Source organism: Helianthus annuus, chromosome 15, assembly GCF_002127325.2.
Source record: "Helianthus annuus cultivar XRQ/B chromosome 15, HanXRQr2.0-SUNRISE, whole genome shotgun sequence".
Classification (NCBI taxonomy): domain Eukaryota; kingdom Viridiplantae; phylum Streptophyta; class Magnoliopsida; order Asterales; family Asteraceae; genus Helianthus; species Helianthus annuus.
This window is the reverse complement of record NC_035447.2, coordinates 22,479,019-22,501,136: the sequence shown is the minus strand read 5'-3', so window position 1 is coordinate 22,501,136 and position 22,118 is coordinate 22,479,019.

Sequence of the window (22,118 nt, the reverse complement as noted above, 5' to 3'; positions counted from 1 at the left end):
TGTGGTGTAAATGAGAATTAATTTGTTTTTAATACGTGTCATTAAAAAGGGGAGGGGAAATTACCATTTTAGACATCATGTGCCTGTCATGTGAGTAATAATTAACCAGAGTTTAGGGTATGGTTAAACTCAGGGGCCAAAATAGTTAGTTATAAAGATCATGGGGGCACATATGTTAAAAATTCTTATTTTGGACTAATATAGTAAAAATGATATAACCACAGGAGCCAAAAACGTAATTTACTCTTTTTAATACTGGGTCAAAGAGAAATATTGTTTACAAACATAATTTTGTTTGGTGTCTTTTAGGGGCTGTTTGGTAACTTCTGAATGGTTAAGTGCTGAATCACTAAAAGGTCTGAACTATTAAGAGCTAGATAATGCTTAAACGTTTAGAGACAAATGTCAGACCAACTCAGATTATAGGTCTTAACCATTCAGACTCGGTATAATGCTTAATCATTCAGAGGCAAATGTCTGAACAACTCAGACATCTACTAACGAAACAAACAGTATGAACTAATAAAATATCTGAATCATTAAGAGCCCTATTAAGAGATAAACAAACAGCTTCTTAGTGTTTGTGACAATATATATTTAATAAACTAATTACACGTTGTCCATAAACAATTTTTAAGCACTGAGTTTTGTTGGTTTGCCCCCTTTAACTTCCCAAACAATTTCTTCATTGTTAATATCGATTTCGCTTCCACAATCGATTATATAAGCTAGAGAAATGAATTAAAAGAGTAATGCAAGAAGTACCTAGAATAGCACACATTTTTAAATAAGAAATTTTATTCGTAGTGTGATTATCATTATCACCGTTACCACTAGGCCTGTAAACGAACCGAACGTTTATGAACTCTTCATGAATTTGTTCGGCGGGAAGTTCTTTTGTGTTCGTTTATTTAATAAACGAACGAACACGAACAAAAAAATTATTCGTTTAATTAAATGAAAGAACATGAACACACCTTGTGTTCGTTCATTTATGTTCGTGAACATTCTTTTATGTTCGTTCATTTATGTTCGTGAACGTTCGTTTATGTTCATTTAAATTTTATTAAATACATAAATAGTTATATTTAGAGTAAATTACTTTTTGAGTCCCTGTGTTTTATGGGTTTTAACTAGTTGAGTCCAAAAGCAAAAAGTTTAACGACCTGAGTCCCCATAAGCATTTTCTTTAACCATTTGAGTCCAAATTTCTAACCCAGTTAGAATTTTGTTGTTAAATTTTGTTAAATGACCAAATTACCCCTATAAAACACAGGGACTCAAAAAGAAAAAAAAATATATTATTATTATTATTATTATTATTATTATTATTATTATTATTATTATCATTTAATTTAAAAAGGGGTAATCACGAAAATAGCCATTGACTGGTCAATTTTTCAAAAATGGCCAGTTGACACGGCTCCACGAGCCTTTTCACAAATTCCAACACGGCTTAAAAGAACTTTCTTCAACAGCCACTCACCTTTTGACACGTGTGCACCCACTTTTTGAAAAGTTTGTCTTCTGACACGAGTTCAGTCCTGTCTTTTGAAAAGTTGTGCACACCCACTTCTTGAAAATTGAACGTTCACTTTTGGACTGAATATTCAATGGGCTGTTGACACATGTGCTTATTAATTGACCGTTCATTGCTAACTTATTAATTGACCGTTCATTGATCTAACACAAACCCCATATCAAACTTGTTTGTTAATCGGCTGTTGACGGAAGTCAATCGGAGGTGAAGAACTAAGTTGTCGGCCAGAGAACGTTGGTGATGGAGGTTAATGTGATGATGAATGATGAAGTGGAGAAGACGATGTATGGCGACAGTGATGAACATTGGTTAAGATGATCGGACAAGAAAGTTGTGGTGGTGTAAGGTGGTTGCAAGTCGGAACAGTGTGAGTCGGAACCTCTAATATGTTGAAGGAACTCGAAACCTGTGACGGCTTGAGCACTTGCCGGAAACGGCTCGATGATGGTGGAGGTTAGTCTATTTGTGGGTGACGGTTGGTATGGTGGTCGATCGGAGGGTGGTGGTTGGTTGCTTTACGGTGGTGGTTGTGGTGGGTGGAGGGTCGTGGGTAGAGGGTGGTGGTGCTCGGTGAGGGCGGTGGTTGGTTGCAGGTGGTGGTGGTTTACGGTGGGTGGAGGGTGGTGGTGCTCGATGAGGATGGTGGTTGCAGGTTTGGAACAAACAAGTTTGAATGAAGGTTTGTGTCTTTGTTGCAGGTTTGACAGTAGGAGAAATGTTGTTAGGTCATACAAAGACACAACAATCATGAACAATACAAGTTTGAATGAAGGTTTACGGTGGGTGGAGGGTCATGGTGTGTGCATTCTTTGAGTGGGTAGTGATTTCAGCAGACAAGATGAGAGAGAGAGGGGCTAAGGGAACATGGTGATGACAGCCCAGCACACGTGGCAAAACATGATTGGTCAGGAGGAAAGTTCTTAACTTTTTATTTGAGCCGTGTGGGAATTCGTGAAAGCCCATAAAATGGGGTGTCAACTGGCTATTTTTGCAAATTTGACCAAATCTTGGCTATTCTCGTGATTAGCCCATTTAAAAATCATATCATCATTTTCACCAAATGAATCAAATCATCACTACAGGAATCGCTTTACCTGTTGGATGTCACAAATCAAATCATCACTACAAAATCAAATCACTATGCAGGAAACAGTTTATGTATAGATATTTTTATGATGAATAAATAATCATCAGGACAGGCAAATCGTTTACATATAAGCATTCCGAACCGACTTACCCAGTATACACAAATTACACAAATTAGTAAAATACACAAATTACAATATTATTACCTCCGATCCCCATTTTTGTGCAATCAATCATATCACCATTATCACTAAACACAAGTCTCCCAACAACCACTCCTTTCTCAGCAGCAACAACATCCAACGACGACCAAGTGCACCCCAAAATACACGACACGTCATCCAAAACGGCGTCGGATTGCTTCTGGTCCTGAAACAGCTTCACATCGGTATAAAACAAATCACGTAGAGCTGGTTCGTGGCGGCGCATGAGGGGACGGAGAAGGAGAAGCCGTTACCGGCCAGGATGGGTTTGGTGAGATTGAGGGCGAGGGTGAGGATGCGGTTTTGGACGGAGGATAACGGGAGGTCGGTGACTTCACGGCAGGTGGAGGAGAGAGAGAGAGGTCGGTTAGGGTTAGGGTTTTGGAGGTGGAGGCGGATTTGGTGGCGGCGGTTAGGGTTTTGAGGGTGGATAAGATGACAGGGTCTGGTTTTAGAAGGTTGTTGAAGGGGAGGCATGTGGTGGTGGTGGTGTCGTCGTCGGAATCGGAGTCTGCTCGCCGGCGTTTTCCCATTTTGGAGTAACAGGCGGAAGAGGAAAGTGGTCAGAGTGACTTGGTCTATTGTGTGTGAAGACGATGATGATATGATTTTTAAATTAAATGATAATAATAATAATATATTCTTTTTCTTTTTGAGTTCTTGTGTTTTATAGGGGTAATTTGGTAATTTAACAAAAGTTAACAACAAAATATTAATTGAGTTAGAAATTTGGACTCAAATGGTTAAAGAAAATGCTTATGGAGACTCAGGTCGTTAAACTTTTTGCTTTTGGACTCAACTAGTTAAAACCCATAAAACACAGGGACTCAAAAAGTAATTTACCCTTATATTTAGGGCTGTAAACGAACCGAATGAACACGAACGAGGCCTTGTTCGTGTTCGTTCGTTAAGGAAATAAATGTGTTCACGAACGGTTCATGAACACTTACCGAACGAGATTTTATGTTCGTGTTCGTTCATTAAGGAAATGAGCGTGTTCACGAACGGTTCACGAACACAAGCGAACACAAATAAATTTGGTGAACGCGATGAATGATAAAGGTGGATGGCCCAGAGAGTAGCACTAGAACTTGAATCCCTTATTGTGGAACAGAGGTAGATCATGTACGTAGATGTAAATAATGAGAAAAGAAAGGGAAATGGTGCATAAACAAGGTGAAAGAGGGTTTCCTAGTTTAATTGTTAGGGTAATGATATAAATAAAAGTTTAATAGTATAAAAAGTATAGATAAAATATATGAAAGTATAAAAATCTTTAATTAAAACACGAACATAAACGAACGCAAATGAACGAATGTTCACGAACACCTTACCGAACGTTCACGAACACAATTGAACGAACGAGACCTTTGTTCATGTTCGTTCATTTAACTAATCGAACGAAATTTCTTGTTCATGTTCGTTCGTTTATTAAACGAACGAACATAAACGAACTTCCCGCCGAACGGTTCACGAACTGTTCGCTGAACGTTCAGTTCGTTTACAGGCCTACTTATATTTATATAAATATTAGGTTTTCTAACTAGTTATATAAATATAACTAATTAGTATATCTATAAACCCTTATTTAGATGTGTTATCGGATGAAATGTAATATATTAGACTTGTTTCTTCAATCATGTTAATTTATGTTTATTCAAGCATGTTCAGTAAATTTTTTTGTGTTCGTTTATGTTCGTGAACTGTTCGTTTAGGCTTTAAATGAACGAACATAAACGAACACGAACATGCCCGATTTCTTAATGAACGAACACGAACATAAAACTGTGTTCGATTATATGTTCGTGTTCGGTTAAAGTTAAACGAACGAACATGAACATGCCTATATTCGTATTCGTTCGGTTCGTTTACAGGCCTAGTTGCCACACCATCGGTCCCACCAATTACGTGACCTATGACCTACGCCGGCACCAAATTAACTGCCATTTTTAAGGTTGTTGAGATAAAAGACAAAAACGTTATAGCGTCGTCACATGTTCAAACAAAAAAAAGTAATTAAATCCTTAATTAATTTAGATTGACACACTAACATATGTATCATTAACTTTTTTTTTTCTAATTAACTTGGTGTTTATATATGTTTCATTGTTAACTTTAATTTTGAAAGTTGTATTTAACATAAGAAATATGATTTGTACGTACCAAAAAGGCTATTTATACATCAAAACATGTGTACGAGTTGCTATACCTATGTTTGAATATTAAATTCGTATTTATACATCAAAACATGTGTACGAGTTGCTATACCTATGTTTGAATACTAAATTCGGTTTTTGATCTGTTTTTGTTGTTAATTGTTTTTTCAATATTTATCTAAAATTTTTATGGTTTGACCGTTTGAATAAAATATAACTCAAGTTTATTTATGAATGTGAGTTGGATTTTAGGTCTAAACTAGTAGAAATTTTATGCACAATGCAGCCGAAAGTTTATTTTCAATGGTATTAGACTATTAGGTTTAAATGTTTAATACAAATAGTAGCATGCCCAAAAGGATAATTACACGTGTTGTATACTGATTGAAAATTATAAAAAGAAATAATGATACTAGTGCCATTATTGTTCAGTCAGTATCAGTTATGCGTGGTACGTTTTGGTATGACGTTTTCAATAAAAAATACATCTGAATGTTAAAAAAAATATTTGGAATCAGTACCAAACATACCCATCCGATAATGAAAAAGAAACTTTGTGAGAACTAAGCTCATAATGTTTTATAAATGTTTAGCCCATTAAATACCAAATTATAAGACCCAAAAATGTTAAAGCAGGAAACCATTTAATTGTATAAATAACCCCAAGGCCCAAACAACATTTTATTTCAATCAGGCCTAAATCATAGTGAACACAAAAAAAGCCCAAAACAAAATAACCTTTTTTTTATAACATTACGGGGCTGTTTGGTAGCCTCTTAATGACCATTCAGATGCTATCTCTTAATGGTTTAAAACCTCTGAATGAATAAGAGGTAGGCTCAAGTCTGAATGGTTAAGAGGTAACATCTGAATGGTAAATCATTACATGTCACAATTTTCTACCTTCTCATTGGTAAAATTCTTAATACTTCCATTAAAAGGTAGCCTCTTAGACCATGTGTAGTGGTAAATCAATATAATGCCCCCATCATGGGGCGTTTTGCGACACGTGTCATCCCAGTCAGCATGGGACATTATAGCATAAAGTGGTGTAGTGGGACATTATTCCAATAACGCCCATGCAATCATTTCCCAATTAGTATTTTTTTTAATTTAAAACATAAAAAACTTTATTAATTTAAAATAAAAATTACACTACTTGAAAAAAAAAAGAAACCGAAATAAAAAACAGAAAATTAAAATACAGAAAATTAAAAAACCTAAAAAAAATAATGTTAAAAAAAACAAGAATAATTCGGTGTAACTTCAAAGGTCCTTTTGTTAAAAAAAACAAGAAAATTACCTTTTGTTTTTTTTCCCACCAAAGGTCCCACTGCTTTATCCCTTCTTCTTCTTCTTCCTTTCTTCTTCTTCTTCCCCACCACCTGCAACTTCAAAAAAAAACCATTCTCTTCTTCCTTTTCTTCTGTTTTTTTAAATAAAACTAATTATAAACACACACAAATATTATACACACATGGCAAGCTTTCATTGGACAACCAAATGAAGTTCCGGCGTTTTTTAAATAACGCCAACCCAATTTTTTTTTCAAAAATAACGCCGGAAAACGCCGGCCATAATGGGGGTGTGGGCATTACTGGGCGTTTTTTTGCAATTTTTTTAAAAAATCACGCCCCACTACGGGTGGTCTTAATGACCATTCAGATGCTACCAAACAGCCCCTACATGTCATGTCAATACTTCATTACCTGGTTGAAGATAAATAGATTTTCTCTAACGAGTAAATTTGCATATCACGAGGATTGAACTCCTCACCTCTTACTACTCTAAGCTTTATTTAACTCACCAAGTAGATTAAACATAAGTAGATTAAAGATAAATAGATGCTAGTTGAAACTTAAATATTTATTAAACATTTTATTTGATTTGAAATTTCTTGTTACTTTTTACTTCATTCATTTATTTGAATGCTTAAATTGTTAGTGACTTGATTTTAACATTTAGATATATAATGGGAATTACATGATGGCCTCCTTGCAAAAATTATGGCTTCTTTTTCATCAGGATACTCTCACAACTAAACATAGAATGTTGTTGCATAGAAAAAATGTAGTGGAATGTTTTTTTTTTTACATGTATATGGGTCGTATAACATTATACGAGCCGTATACAATTGTATACGAGCCGTATACAATTGTATACGAGCAATATAATGTTATACGACCTAATGTGAATTTTTCGTGAGGTTTGATCAGATTTTTGGGTTTTTAACATTTGTATGCGGGCCGTATAATGTTATACGACCCGCGCGCGCGCGTGTGTGTATATATGTTGTAAAACCGAACAACCGTTTAATAAGTTTTAGTAATTGTTCAGATACGTTTGCCATATTATTTAGATATATTGGATTATGTTACGAGTTTGTAAAACGTATATGTTACAATAGTATTTGCCATATTATTTTTTATATATATCGGATAAGCAAAACATGTGCATATGATAAACAATAAAATAAAAATTATTAAATAAACAAGATAAAATGTAAACATAAGATTAATATTTACAATGTTTTACATCTAAAACAACAAAAGATAAATATTTACAATGTTTCAAACGTAAACAACAAAACCAAAATAAAATAAGCAGCTACGGTGGTGGTGGTGGTGCAGCTCCAACTCGTGTAGGTAGAGGCGCGCCAGAATGCATAGCAATAATCGCCTCCACCATCCACTATATGTTGCTCTGCATACGCGATACGTCCACCCGTATAACAGCTACACCCGACTCGACCTGAGGCAGTCTCTCCTCCACCCCCGCTGGAGGCATCACACGTGAATTTTCAACTTGAATATTCAAGTTATATACGATCTTATATAATGTATACAATTGTATACAACTTGAATAGTCAAGCTATATACGATCGTATACCCGTTGAATCTTCAAGTTGTATATGATCGTATACAGTGTATACGACTGCATACACTTGAATTTTCAATCTTTTTTCTAATTAAGTTTTTTTTTTTTTTCAAATTCAATCAAACAATCAATTTCGTTAAGCTAATATACGCTATTCGATATGCTATACGATACCATAATCTAACAAGTTACGTAATCTGAAACTCTATTCTACGAACGAGGCTTAGAAACGTACCGTAATAGAAGAACTGTAAGATCCTTAGTCCACTTATACGATTTACGTATATTTTTCGACTATAATTATTTCATTATACTTACAAAATATGCATTTCTTAAAAACTTTTAAGAAATAACACAATTCAACATTTCCTAAAACATTCGCCGTTTAAAACTTGACGACGAATCATTTCGCGAAAGCTTGAATCTTGATCGTATTCAGTTCTTTATCGAGCTTGATCGTCCTCCGGTACTGCATATTAAACCTACATTTCATAAAAACATGAAATGTTTTAGTCATATAACATTTAAAACGAGTTTAAACGAGTTCGTAATGCAAAATCATTCAACAGCAACAATTTGCAGGGATTTAAGGCTGTCGCGTGCCGCGACACCATTAACCAAACCCGTCGCGTGCCGCGACAGTATGTAGTCCCTTCCGTCGCGTGACGCGAGGGTGGCATTTCGACAGCAAGACTTGTTTTCAGACCTGCATTTTCCAGCCAAACTATCTTTTACGAAAACGGGCATAACTTGCCCATTTTTTATCCGATTTGACTCACGTTTCTTCCTACGTGATCGTAAAATTATTCTCCATCACATGGAGTTAACATCCGACATTCGGATTAAAAAAAATTATACTTTTAAGCCTTCGGCTTAAAATGTAATTATGAATGTTTGACCCATTCATATATACATCAAACAAACATGTTTGTTTGATCTCGATATCTCATAAACTTTATAAAGTCAATGTTATCTATCGTACTAGATTCAAATCCCGGGTTTATATACCTTCTTAAACCCGTTTTTACTTAAATGCTTATTTTGACCCGTTAAGGGTATTTAAGCATTTTTCCGCATAATTCATGCCCCTTTACTTCTAGCATCTTAATTCCACATTATTTATCAATCGATCTTCCACCACAACTATATTTTTTGCGGATTTAATGTGGTGATTTATATATATTCTGAGTTATACCCCTCAGATTATCATTTTACGGCAAAGACTCATATAGAGTCATTTGACCATAAATTTACATCTTTCGCTTTCTATACTTATTCGAAGTATTTGTTTTGTCATAAAACTCATTTCCAAACAAGCTATAAGGGTCGTTCGCTCGATTTAGCTTACAAGAGCATTTTGGTCCATTTTAGCCATTCATTAAAATGAAGGACTTTTACAATCATGTTTGACCCCAAATCTCTCTTTTAACTATGATTTTGATTTGAAAAGTCATTATGTTTTCAAAACACGATGACCATCATATGAATCATTCGGTTTACTTATTAAAGTAACCAAATGTCTATTTTGACTTCATTTAACTCTCAATGAACCTTTCGTTCTAATTGAGTAGTTAACCTATTACACATACCTGGCTCGGATCAATACATTGACCCGTTTTAATACTTTGCTTTAATAATCGCTACTTAATAGCGATGCAAGTTATCCTTCCCCTATTCACTCCTGTGAACATAAGACTTGACAATATTCATTAGTCGATATTTTCAAATGGTGATATTTTCACCATCTGACCCGTTGGTCTAAGTGACCGTTTATCTTTGCGAGACGTATTTATTACCATCTTATCTACATGACTCACTCCGATTTACACCGTACGGTCATTTTTATTTATAAACCATTTCTTAACTCTTTTGACCCCTTTATGTCTTACGGCATAAAGCGTCTTTCAAAAACTAACGGTTATCGTCAACGAGTGACCGAATTACCGTTTTACCCTTATTATTTGTATTGGTTTACCTTATAAGGTAATCATTTAAAACTCGTTATTTATTAGTCATTGCATGACTAAATAATCTTACTAACTCTTTTTAACCATTCAACATGGTTTATCATTATCGTCTTTTGTTCCGAACCGCACATGTCGTGTCGAAACATCATAATTCAAATATGACTTTTTATTATTCATAACCTATAAAACCAATAGATATTAAATAAAATGTGTAAGCTTTGACTTACCTTGCATCATGATTATGCTTTTCTTCATACTTGATTTGTTTGACCCGCTTCATTCCAAGCTTCCACCTAGCTTGTTAAGCGTCAAACTATCATTGTAAATTGGTAAGATGGTTAGACTAGTCATAATCATTTACGACTATTCCATCCTACAATCTTTATGTCGAAATTATCATTCGATCATATAAAAGGTTTTGACTTTAAAAAGTCAAACTGTATATTGACAAAAGTAATTACACGATGTAGTTTAACTACTCATTTTATTACTTTTCCACTATACGGTAAGCATCCTTATTATGCTACCGTTTTAACTACTTATGAATTCAAGTTATTGTAATCGAATTTCATTCGATTAACAAATGATGATATCAAACATCATTTTAATCATAATATATCATCATTTTCATTTTATCATACTAATCCAATTCCTAGCAAGTAAGATCATGTACTCAAACACAAAATTTGTTTAAGTATTTCCTGATTACTATCAGCTATGATGATTCTAATCATAAGTATATCATCAAATTCATCATATGATTAAAACCCACTTATCCTTGTGTGGTAAATCATATAATTATTCAATTTATAGCATCATATGCATAATTTTCACTTAGGGTTTGGTTCCTAAGCATACATCACTAATTCAATCATAGCTTTAATAATTCATTCATAATTCGCGATTATGATGATTATTCAAATTTCACAACTTCACAAATCATCAAAATTTGACATACCTTATGATCTCCTAGCTTGGGTGATCATTAATTCACGTTCAATTGTGAATTTAGACTTCATTTGGCCCTTCAATTGGATGATTTGGTTGAAAGTTAGGGTTTGGCTCCTAGGGAGCTCACTGATGTCGATCACAGAACACACACTAAGTGTGTGTGTTTTGTTTTAAGTTTCTTTTATAATTAAACTTTCAAGTTTATCCACTTTGGCCCCTCATGTTTGGTTAGTTTATTAAGTAGGCCACAACCCACTTATTTTCTAACAATATTCCCACTTATTAACTAGGTTAAACATTCCTAGTTAATTTAGTGAGTTCGAGGAGATTTATGGCTAAGTTTATTTTAAGTCTCGTTAACTCGGGCTTCCATAAACTTTATTTTCTCAAAAGCTTTCTTTCAGCTTTTATACAATATTAGGTTTATTTATTTAAGAATCCTAATATTCACCGGGTTAGTTTTACCATTACGGTAATTTAACCGTCTTTTAGTATTAATATGGTTTGATTATCAAACCCGTTTTCGGGGTGTTACAAGAACGAGAAGAAAACGACACGAACGCCGAAGAACGATATCCAAGAACGATCCAAGAGAAAACCGAGAGAATTCTAGTGAAATTTGAGGTCGTATGTGGATATGTGGTCGTATAGCATATTATATGATCTTTTTTTGATTGTATACGGCCCATATAATGTTATACGGGTCGTATACAACGTTTATTATTTTTTTATTCACTCCTATACACAATATACGAGCACTGTTTTTGTTTTGTATACGGGTCGTATAATGTTATACGACCCGTATACAATTAACCAATTTTTTTTAATTTGTATATGTGGAATTGACGAAAACGCAGTCGGTATGTGTTCAGAACATGAAATAAGATCAAGCTTATTTTGCTTTTACTTTATGTTTATTAACTGGTCACCTTAACTCAAACTTTTCATCATTACAAATTGTCGGAACATGAAATAAGATCAAGCTTATTTTACTTTCGCTTTATGTTTATCAATTGGTCGTTTGTTTGAGTCCTAACAAACTACTTTCTATTGATTACCGGTATGTGGAATTGACGAAAACGTAGTCGGTATGTGTTCAGAACATGAAATAAGATCAAGCTTATTTTGCTTTTGTTTCATATTTATTAACTGGTCAACTTGACTCAAACTTTTCATCATTACAAAGTGTCGGAACATGAAATAAGATCAAGCTTATTTTGCTTTTGCTTTATGTTTATCAACTGGTCGTTTGTTTGAGTTCTAAAGAACTACTTTATATTGATTACCGGTATGTGGAATTGACGAAAATACAGTCAGTATGTATTCAGAACATGAAATAAGATCAATGCTTTTCTTTTATTCCTTTTCATTAACCACATAATAATATGGCATTTAAATTTATGTAGTTCATATATATTTTAACACAAGTTATGACATCATCCATTTTTTTAAGTCGGGTTTCAATCTAATAAACAATTATTTAAATATTGTAAACTAACCAAAGAAAAGAGTAAACTGTTAAAATGGTCCTTAAGGTTTGGTCATTTTTGCCACTTTAATCCAAAATTAAAACCTTTTGAATCTGGGTCCCTGTTGTTTCAATTTTATTGCCATTTTCATCCAAAAGCAAAATCTGGTCAGATTTTTCAGTTAACATCCAGTTTTTTTTTTGTCTTTTCCTCCCTTTTAATAAAGGGTAAAATGGTCTAATTTTTTTTAGTTTGTTATAGTAAAACATTAAAAGACTATTTTGCTCTTTATTAAAAGGGAGGAAAAAGACAAAAAAATTGGATGTTAACTGAAAAATCTAACCAGATTTTTATTTTGAATGAAAATGACAACAAAATTGAAACCAAAGGGATCCAGATTCAAAAGGTTTGAGTTTTGGACTAAAGTGTCAAAAGTGACCAAACCTTATGTACCATTTTGACAGTTTAGTCCAAAAAAAATAAAAAAAAATGTTTACAAAAAGTGAAACATTTCTTTTCTTTGATGTGTCCTTTAAAACAAAGTTTTAGGGACTTCTTTTTATTTACCCTAAAATGGAGGGATTTTTCTTTTTTCATATTTGCTTTCTAAATCACCTATTCATCTTTTTATCGAACTTGATAAGTCACAAAAAGATTTATCCTTGTCATTTTTATCACCTTTTGCTAGTTTTTCTCATGTTATATGAGTAATTTCAACCAATATCACGTGTTTTTTTTCACAAAACTATCTTATTTGATTTGTAATTGTTTAATAAATTGGTGTTAGTGTTGGTGGTGGTGACAGTAGAAATGGTGGAGGAAGAGGAGGCGGTGGTTATGGCGTAGACAATGGTGGCGGAGGCATGGATGGTGATGGTTGTGTTGCATGAGACTTGACGATCACATCAGTAAATTGGTCATTTATATTTGTCACCACAAGTGAAGCGTGTACAAGTAAAATTAGCTTCAAAAGGAATGCAAAATTCATGGTCTAGTAGGGACCAGGCGCATTATTAGTACTAACAACAAAGATGCATGGTCATAACTAGGATGGGCACAACTTCTATAATTCCTTCTTGTATCTTCCATATCAATTTGTTGTTATTTAGATGTTAAAGATTTGTTTTTGCCAAACTTTTGTTGAAGATTGTCAAGCCCTCAAGTACACACATAAGGTCATAGACCGACCTTCGCAGTGAATGTCAAAACTTTTACCTAATTGTGAAGGGGTAAAGTATTTAGCTATACATGCATGTTCAATTATCATCATACTCTGTAAATTCCACCAATAGTAAGGTAAAGTAGTATATGAGGTATACATGTTCAATTGGAAAGTAATAAAAAACTAGGGTTAAGACCCGCCCGCGTTGCGGCGCGGGTACATCGTAAACATTGAATGGATTAGTCCAAACGCTATATGACGCATTAACCATATGAAAAGACACATTTCGATGTATCCAGTTGAACTCAGTGTAACCTGTATAAGCATTGTGATTGGATCAAACGTAAAGTAAATGGAATTCATATTGAACAATATAAAGTATTATATGTGACCCAACTTATACAAAAAAAAAAACATAACGGGTATGAAGGAAAATATGCACATGTAATCGAAATGGATTAATTAGAGCTTTCGAAAAAAGGGGAGAAAAAGAAACCATAATTTGACTCCACTCGTTTCGAAACAAACTTTACGAAACATACATAAAATAAACACGAAAACATATTATATAGGGGTAAACTGAAACAAAAAATTAGTAAAAAATTTAACAGGTTAATAACATTCGTAAAACCGTGCCAAGTAGCACCAATGCCACAACCACATCGAATCTCAACATCGTAAAAATAAAATAGACAAAATGATAAAAATTACACTGAACGAAAAGCAGACTAAAATCGTTGAACCACGCACACCCGTTATAGTGTCTTAATGCGAAGAAATTAACCAGAAACGTAAAATGTAGGAAATAATAACTTAGTCGATCTACGAACCGCCCGTTGCGGCGAACTTTTCAAAAGGGGAAAAATGGACGCATTGCGACGGGTCTGTCAAATATGAAAAAATATAGCAAAAACATTGAACCTCACATGCACGCTACGACATGTTAACTCACAAAATTTAGAACGAAACGTAAAACGAAAAACTTGCGAAAGATAAAAAGTATGGGGTACGAAATTTGTAAATAATAAAGTGTTGTGTTAAATTATAAAAGATGGAAAACTTTGGGATAAAAATAAAAAAAAAATGAAAAAGGGGTTAAAATGTAAAATATGAAATGTTTGGGTTAAATGTGAAAAACCTAGTTTTTTTTTTTTTTTTTTTTTTGAAACACTACCAAACACAAGGTACAAGTCATAATGCACGTATAAATTGTTTATTTATATATGAAATAATAGACATTATTCACATGACATGCACACAACTCTACCACACTAGTCATACTACCCAGTTGGTTTGGTTAACTACATATAATGATATAAATAAGGCAATTTGATAATTCTTAACATAATTGCCCTTTAATTGCACAAAATGTTTTTCAATTACTTATACATTCACCTTACCAATATTACTCAATTAAACTGACCAACCGAATTCTACCATCTTAAAAGCACTAAAAGTACTCAGGTTTTTATTCTACGTGTAATGGAGCGTTTAATAACGGGGGATTGGGCCATGGCGTCCTATAACGTCGCCCAACACTGAAACAGGGGGCGTTATGGGGTTTAAATTTCTTGTTCCCGTTATGTTGATCGCGGCGTTTCAAAGATGGATTTCAAAATTCTAACCGTTGCAAAAAAAGTAAAAAGAATAATAAATTCAATTAAATTACCATCTCTCATATAAATATACCTCCATCTCTCCTATTTTTTATAAAATCCAATACACTCAACACACTTTCAAACCCACTTTCTTTCTAGCTTTTTTTTTTTTAATTTATAATTTTTATACAATGCAACCATTCAACCGCGGTTTTGTTCCTCCCCGTTCAAGTGCGGACCCGAACCAAAGTAGCAATACTACCCGTCCCGTGTCTGCGGTTCCCACCCGACCCACCCCATACGGATCCGGTTTTGTCGATTTTAATCAACATAATTTCGGGTTTATGAACCTATTGAACCAACCACTCTCATGGGACCCAAATCTATACGGTTGGAACCCGAATCGAAACATGGACGGAATGGGGTCGTCTCAAGCATTCGGATCGGCACAAGCATTCGGCTCCCCACTACGCAAGCCCGAGGTTGTTCCGGAAACACAACCGGAAGTCAAGGAGATGCAAAAAGGAAAAACAAAACGCCCACATAAAAAGAAAATCGAAACCCGGGTGAAAAAATGTGCAACAGTGGGATGACGAAGAGGAGTATGTGTTAACTTGATCTTGGATTGATGTGTCGGAGGACCCCCAAATAGGTAATTTTTTTGTTTTAATTATTTGTTTTTTTCTTTTTTTTTGTATTAATTATTTGTTTTTTTAGTTAATTGCTTTCTAATTACCGCATCATACATTCATATGCATCACATATTGCATAACGACACATCATTATTACACGCAAACTTTATTGTCATACATGATGCACAAAGCACGGTTAGCACAGTTAATGGATATGACAGAAAAATGCTGACGGGGTGCAGTACATAGACAGACGTTGTTTTGAGACCCAGTATGAGCTAGAAACCAAGTTCTACACTAGTATAGTGAGTAGGGAAGTAAGGACCACAAAACTGCTTCACTAGATGATAGTTTAAGTGTCGGAAAGTGCCTAAAACCCACATAAAGTGCAGAATTCTGCATAAATCAGCAAAATTCAGCATTTTAACAAACTAGTAACATGCAAAAATATGAAAAAAATGGTCCTGAATGCTTTCCTAAGTGTTGGGAATTAAAAGTGTCACAAAAGGGCACATAAAGATCACTAAACGGAGTAATTTGACACTTTAACGAACCGGTATCTAACCGAACAACCGGACACTACCCGAAACACCAAAATTATACTAGAAGCATTGTTTTAATGTTTCTGAGCTAGTTATGATCCCCGAGCACCTTAACACACTATATGATGCATGATACACATAAACACTAAACATTATACTTGGATTTCAACCATTATGCTTAACTTATCATTCAAACTAACCAAATACCCCCCCCCCCCCTTCATGTTCATGGTCACAAGGTGTGGCCCCACCCCAAGATTTGCCTAATTTTCCTTTGATTTTATTTGATCTTCCTTGGATTGCTTAAGATCTTATAGTGTGCTGATTAGACACATTAACTTTTGGGTAAAACTATAAGATGAGTTATAAGAAGATAAATGCTCATTCATTACCTCACTTCACTTCACAACACCACACATCTCTTCTTCTTCCTCCCTCACCTCACGGCCACATACAACCTCCACAACACCACCATTTTCAAGTTATGTTCATCCATTCTATGGTGTACACAAGGTGTAAGGAGCTAAGTTAGGAAGCTTGGAGCTTTCGGAAGTTGAAGGACCTTCACCAATTACTTTTATCCACTTCATTTCTACACTTGATCATCCCTAGCCATGAGCTAGTAGTAAGATCTTCTACTCTTCATTTTACTTATATTCTAAGTGGATAAAAGACATTACATAAAGTTAAACATGAAGAACACTAAAGAACATAATCATGAAACATGAACATAAGCTTGAAATTATAAGAAAACTTAAAGGAATCATGTTGTTTAATGTTGTTGTGATATTTGATGAATGATTGTTTGTGTAAATGACGTAGATCATTATATGATCTTGCTAGATCATGATTAAAAACATAACCTAGCAAGATGAGAGGGTGAAAATGTTAGAGATTTATAAATCATCCTCATGAAAGACATGAACTTGAAAAGATATATTGTTTCTTGAAAAATAATAATCAAAGTGGGTTAATAATCATATAGATCTAAAATTTATGGGTGGTTTTCCAAAAGAACCAAGCTTGAAATAAGAGTTTTAGTAGATCTTGGTTCTTACATAAACAAACACTATTTTTAATGGATAAACAAGCATATAAACACTTGTGTAACAAGAAGATTGCTTAAAGAAGCATTTTTAGAAAATGAGTTTGGAAGTTGTAAACACCCAACTTCTTTAAAAATAAAGTTTTCAAAGAAGTAAATACATTTTAAAGGGTAACTAAACTCACTAAACACACTACCAAGTTACTACAAGTTTTTATGAAAGTTCAAGTTCATGATTATTATGTAGATAGCTTTGTTTTAACACTTGGTAAGTGTAGAATTGATTGTTGATTGGTTGTGATGATTTTTTAAAAAGAAAATGATATGCTATGATAGCATGGACACCTCCATTTTTAGGGGAAACTATGGCAAAATTTTCTAAAAATATAAACACTTAGAAAAATATTTTCTAACAAATATTTACAAGTGTATTTTAACTATGGTTTTCAATATAAACTTTGCCATAGACTTTGTTACAAAAATACAAGTATTGGAGGTTGGTTTTTATAAATAAAAATGGATAAATATGTATTTAGAATATATATTTACATTAAGGACATGATGTGTGTGAATACTTGTATACTTTGGGTATTAACTATATTATTTTAGGGATAAAATAATATAACTTAACAATACCAAGAAGTTACAATCCAAAATATTACCGGAAATCTCATGGAATAATTATACAAGTTACACACATAATATTGTGAAACCGCACAAGAATGTAGCTTACAAATATTCCGGAAAATACATTTATGAGCATACTTTTGGTAAAAATTATTTTGGATGCAAAAGAAATGAAAATATGATTTTTATTATCATTACAAAGTATATCATATTTCTGACGAGAAGAAAATATATTATTTTTGGGAAGTAAAAATATATTTTCTTGGAATTCTTAGAAGATATACGATTTTTGAGAAGAATATATATTTTTTCTTAAACTTGGAATACATTATGTTGGATAAAAATAAGTTTATATATATTTTCTAAGTGAGACTTGAAAATATATTATTTTGGAAATATATATTGGGAATATATTGGCATATTTTTATTGGAATAATACACCGGAATATGACGCCAATGCATGGCAAGTTGTACAAATATAAGAATACAACAATACATGTATGAGATACCCCCATCCTTGGGAAGGAAATACGAATATGAATACTTGAGAAGTATTGTTACAAAATATTGTTTCACGATTATTCCAAAATTAAAAATATAATTTAAAGTTAAAATAATTATTATTTTAACAAGTGATTATAACATGGAATAATGTCGAAGACACTTTAAAACATAACTCAAAGGCACTAATCAATAATAAGACAAGGCACGACCCGCTCGTCTAACTGACCGTAGTACGCATGTAGGTAGTCGTGCGTTCTAGAGGAAGCTTTGAGTTGCATCGGATACAAGGAACGCAAAACTGTGAGTTCATGTCCCATTTTCTTTAAACTGTTTTGTTTATTTACTTCGGGGGTGAAATACATGTTACATACGGATTACATACAGATTCAATTGGTACGGTTAGCCTAGGAAAGAACCATAGATCATGTGAGTGGGTAGGCAGATACTTGAGGCCATTAATCCTCGTCGTAGGACCGAGGGACATGAGTGATAGATCTATTTGGGTGTAGCGAGCCCCACCCCTGAGTCCGTTGAGTGGACCACGTGGTGACTATGTCTTACTGACGAAATCTGCTAGGTTTGAGTCTTCCTGCATCACTTCACACATATCAGTGGCCTTGCAAACCATTGGTGATCTTTTCCTTGTTGCTTTCATACCGGGACTTATAAACTTACTGACATACTTACTATGATTTCAAAGGTTTACTCATACACACAAACAAACACATGAACTCGCTCAACTTTTGTTGATGTTTTCAAACTATATGTATTTCAGGGAATTAGTAAGTGGATCTGGCAGGCGTTGGGAGATTTTATGCTGCGTTAAGAATAAAGATGTCATCCATAGTCTTTGCATTTGGCCAGTGTGTCTTATTCCTGGATGAGACGCGTCTTCCAAACCTTGGTGTTATTCAATATCTTTTGATGAGTCCTTAATGAACTCATAAACAATTTGTATGGTTTGTAAAACTTGAATTTGAAGTCTACTTTTTCAAAACAATGTTGTTATGTTTTAAACTTATTTAATGGATGACGAATCTATGGTTTTATCATATAGTTGTTGTTATGATTGAATGCAATGGTGTTAAGAAAGTCACACCATAATCACGCTTTCGCAAAAGTCAGGGTGTGACAGAAATGACTAATGCATTTTCGGAGATAAACAAACGCCTTCAAGACATACACGAACTAGGGACTAAACGTATGGAAGAGAACCGCGAACTGAGCGAGATTATGCGGGATAGACAATGGGCTTATGACTTTGAATTCTACTCGAAACCGCACGACCACCTAACCGGAAAAGCGTTGAAGATGGCGTTGGTACAAAAGGAGCGAATCGAAAAAAATATAACCTTTGAGTTTTTTTATTTTATTTTAGTGTAATGTTTTTTATTTTATTTTATTGTAATGTTTTTTTTTTAATTTTATTGTAATGTTTTTTTATTTAATTAAATGGTTTTTAATTTTATAAAGTTAGAAATTAATTAAAAAATTGAAAATTAATTAATTGAGTAATGATGAGTTTCTATCGGGTAAATACCCATCGGGTTTCGGGTATACCCATGGGTTTCGGGTAAACCCGTTAATTTAAAACAATCGCCTGTTGGGTATACCCAACGAAAAAAACCTATCGGGTATATATCGGTTAACTACTTACTAATCAGTTATGTTTAGAATTATCACTATAAAAATATATTAAAGAACTACAATGATTACAAATAAAATATCTATATGTATAAAATGGATGCATCATATATATACATATTTAAAAATATAGAAAAATTCATATCGGGTATATAATTGGGTAAACGAGGATACTTTATCGGGTAATCGGGTCGGGTAAACAGGTGTTTCACAAAATCTCAAAACCGTCCCAAACCCGTAAAAAATAATAAGTTCCCAAACCTGATTACACAACTTCAAACCCGTCCCAAATGTGTCAGGTTTCGGATTTATCCATCAGGTTTGGGTTTTGTTGTCATCCCTAGGTTTTGAATGAGTACCATTAGCATAACAATCCCGAACCGACACCCTCATAATTTTTCCGACACCCTAATATATTTTAAATTATCCCAATATGTCTTTAAATACACCCCGTATGTGAAAACCGAGCCCGAAGTACAATATAATATTAAAAATAACTTAAAAACAAGTTTATTTAAGTTGAGGCGGGCCGCGTAGAACCCACCTCAACACTCACGAGGACAGTATGAAGGTCAAGACCTGATTTCGTTGATTTCTTTAGTTTAGGCGGGCCGCGTAAGCTTAAGCTTACCCTTACGCGGGCCGCGTGAGATCAAAATGGTGGCAAAGCCCGGTGCGGCCACGTGGCCCAACACCCGACATACCTATGTGATGACCCAGCTAAGCTACGCGATGACCGAGGTTTGACGCAGGCCGCGTAAGCCTGAGCTTACCTTTACGCGGGCCGCGTGAAAGTCGAATTCAGCAACTATAAATAGAATGCATCGGATCTTCAGTCTGCTCGTTTATTTTCTTTTCCTCAATCTCAATTTCTGAATAGTGGGCATTATACCCGAGTCTAATATATCCCCTAAATAGCAAGGTTCTGCTACGATGTAAGTATCATAACCCCTGGAGACGTATTAGATATTCTGCCCGATTGATCTAAGGTTCCGTAACGGCTGTCGTGGTTCTGCCCGACGTAGTCGTTGGAATGCCGTCTCTGGGAGGGTATTACTAAAGTTAAAATGGGTTATTATACTAACACACGTGCATTTGTGTAATTTATAGATTATTCCCAGGAAATCCTTACTGAAAACCCTAAGACAGTAATGTGAGTAATTTCCTTTTTGTAAACAGTTTTTACAAAACCTTAATTATTTTACAATGCAATTTAGCAGTGATTGAGTCTTTGTAATTCTTCAATTGCTGCCGGTATTATGGGGTTTCGTATACATTACTTGATAACCTTCACAATTGGACAACGGGTTAGCCAATGTGTGATATGACCATAGCCACAGATACGGTCGAGTGGCAAGTACTGAATGAGTAATTGTGTAGATATAAACATTGTAATAGCTCTCAATACTGTTTAAATTAAATTAATGTTTCTTGATTAAACCGGGATTCACTCACCAGTATTTCCCACTGACAAATGTTTCTAAAACGCGTTTTAGGTAACACAATGTGAAAGCCAATTAGAAACCAGCTGGACAGCACTGAAGGCTTGGAATAGTGGCTATAAAAGTTACCTAAATAAAAGAAGGCGTTTTATTTAAATAAAATGGGATTTATACCTATAAATTAAGTTTGTAATGAAAACTTGGGTTTTATCCCAATGTGTTAGTTATATAAAATGTGGTATTTTACTCTGATAAAATATTTCGTAACTACGGTCCTGATGAAAATTCCGCTGCCAAATTAGACAATAACGTGATACCACCGAAACTGGCTCGCGGCCGCCCGTTCCCAGGAATTAGGGATCGGGGGTTGCGACAGAAGGTGGTATCAGAGCTATGCCACTGTAACACCTTGAAAATTTATGCCCAATAACGTATAAACACGTGTCATAAGCTCTGAACGTGAGAAAGAATACTTTGGAGGGACTAAAGTTGACAAACGGGAAAACTATGTGAATATAAGGGTCCAAAGTGTCAACAATGGATAAATATATTCTAAAATAGCCCTACATAATGTTTATACCTTCCAACGAATAAATCATGGATCATACGAAGCTAAATATGAAAGAAAGTGAGGAATTACAAACTACAGGGGCTAAAAGTGTCAACATGTGCA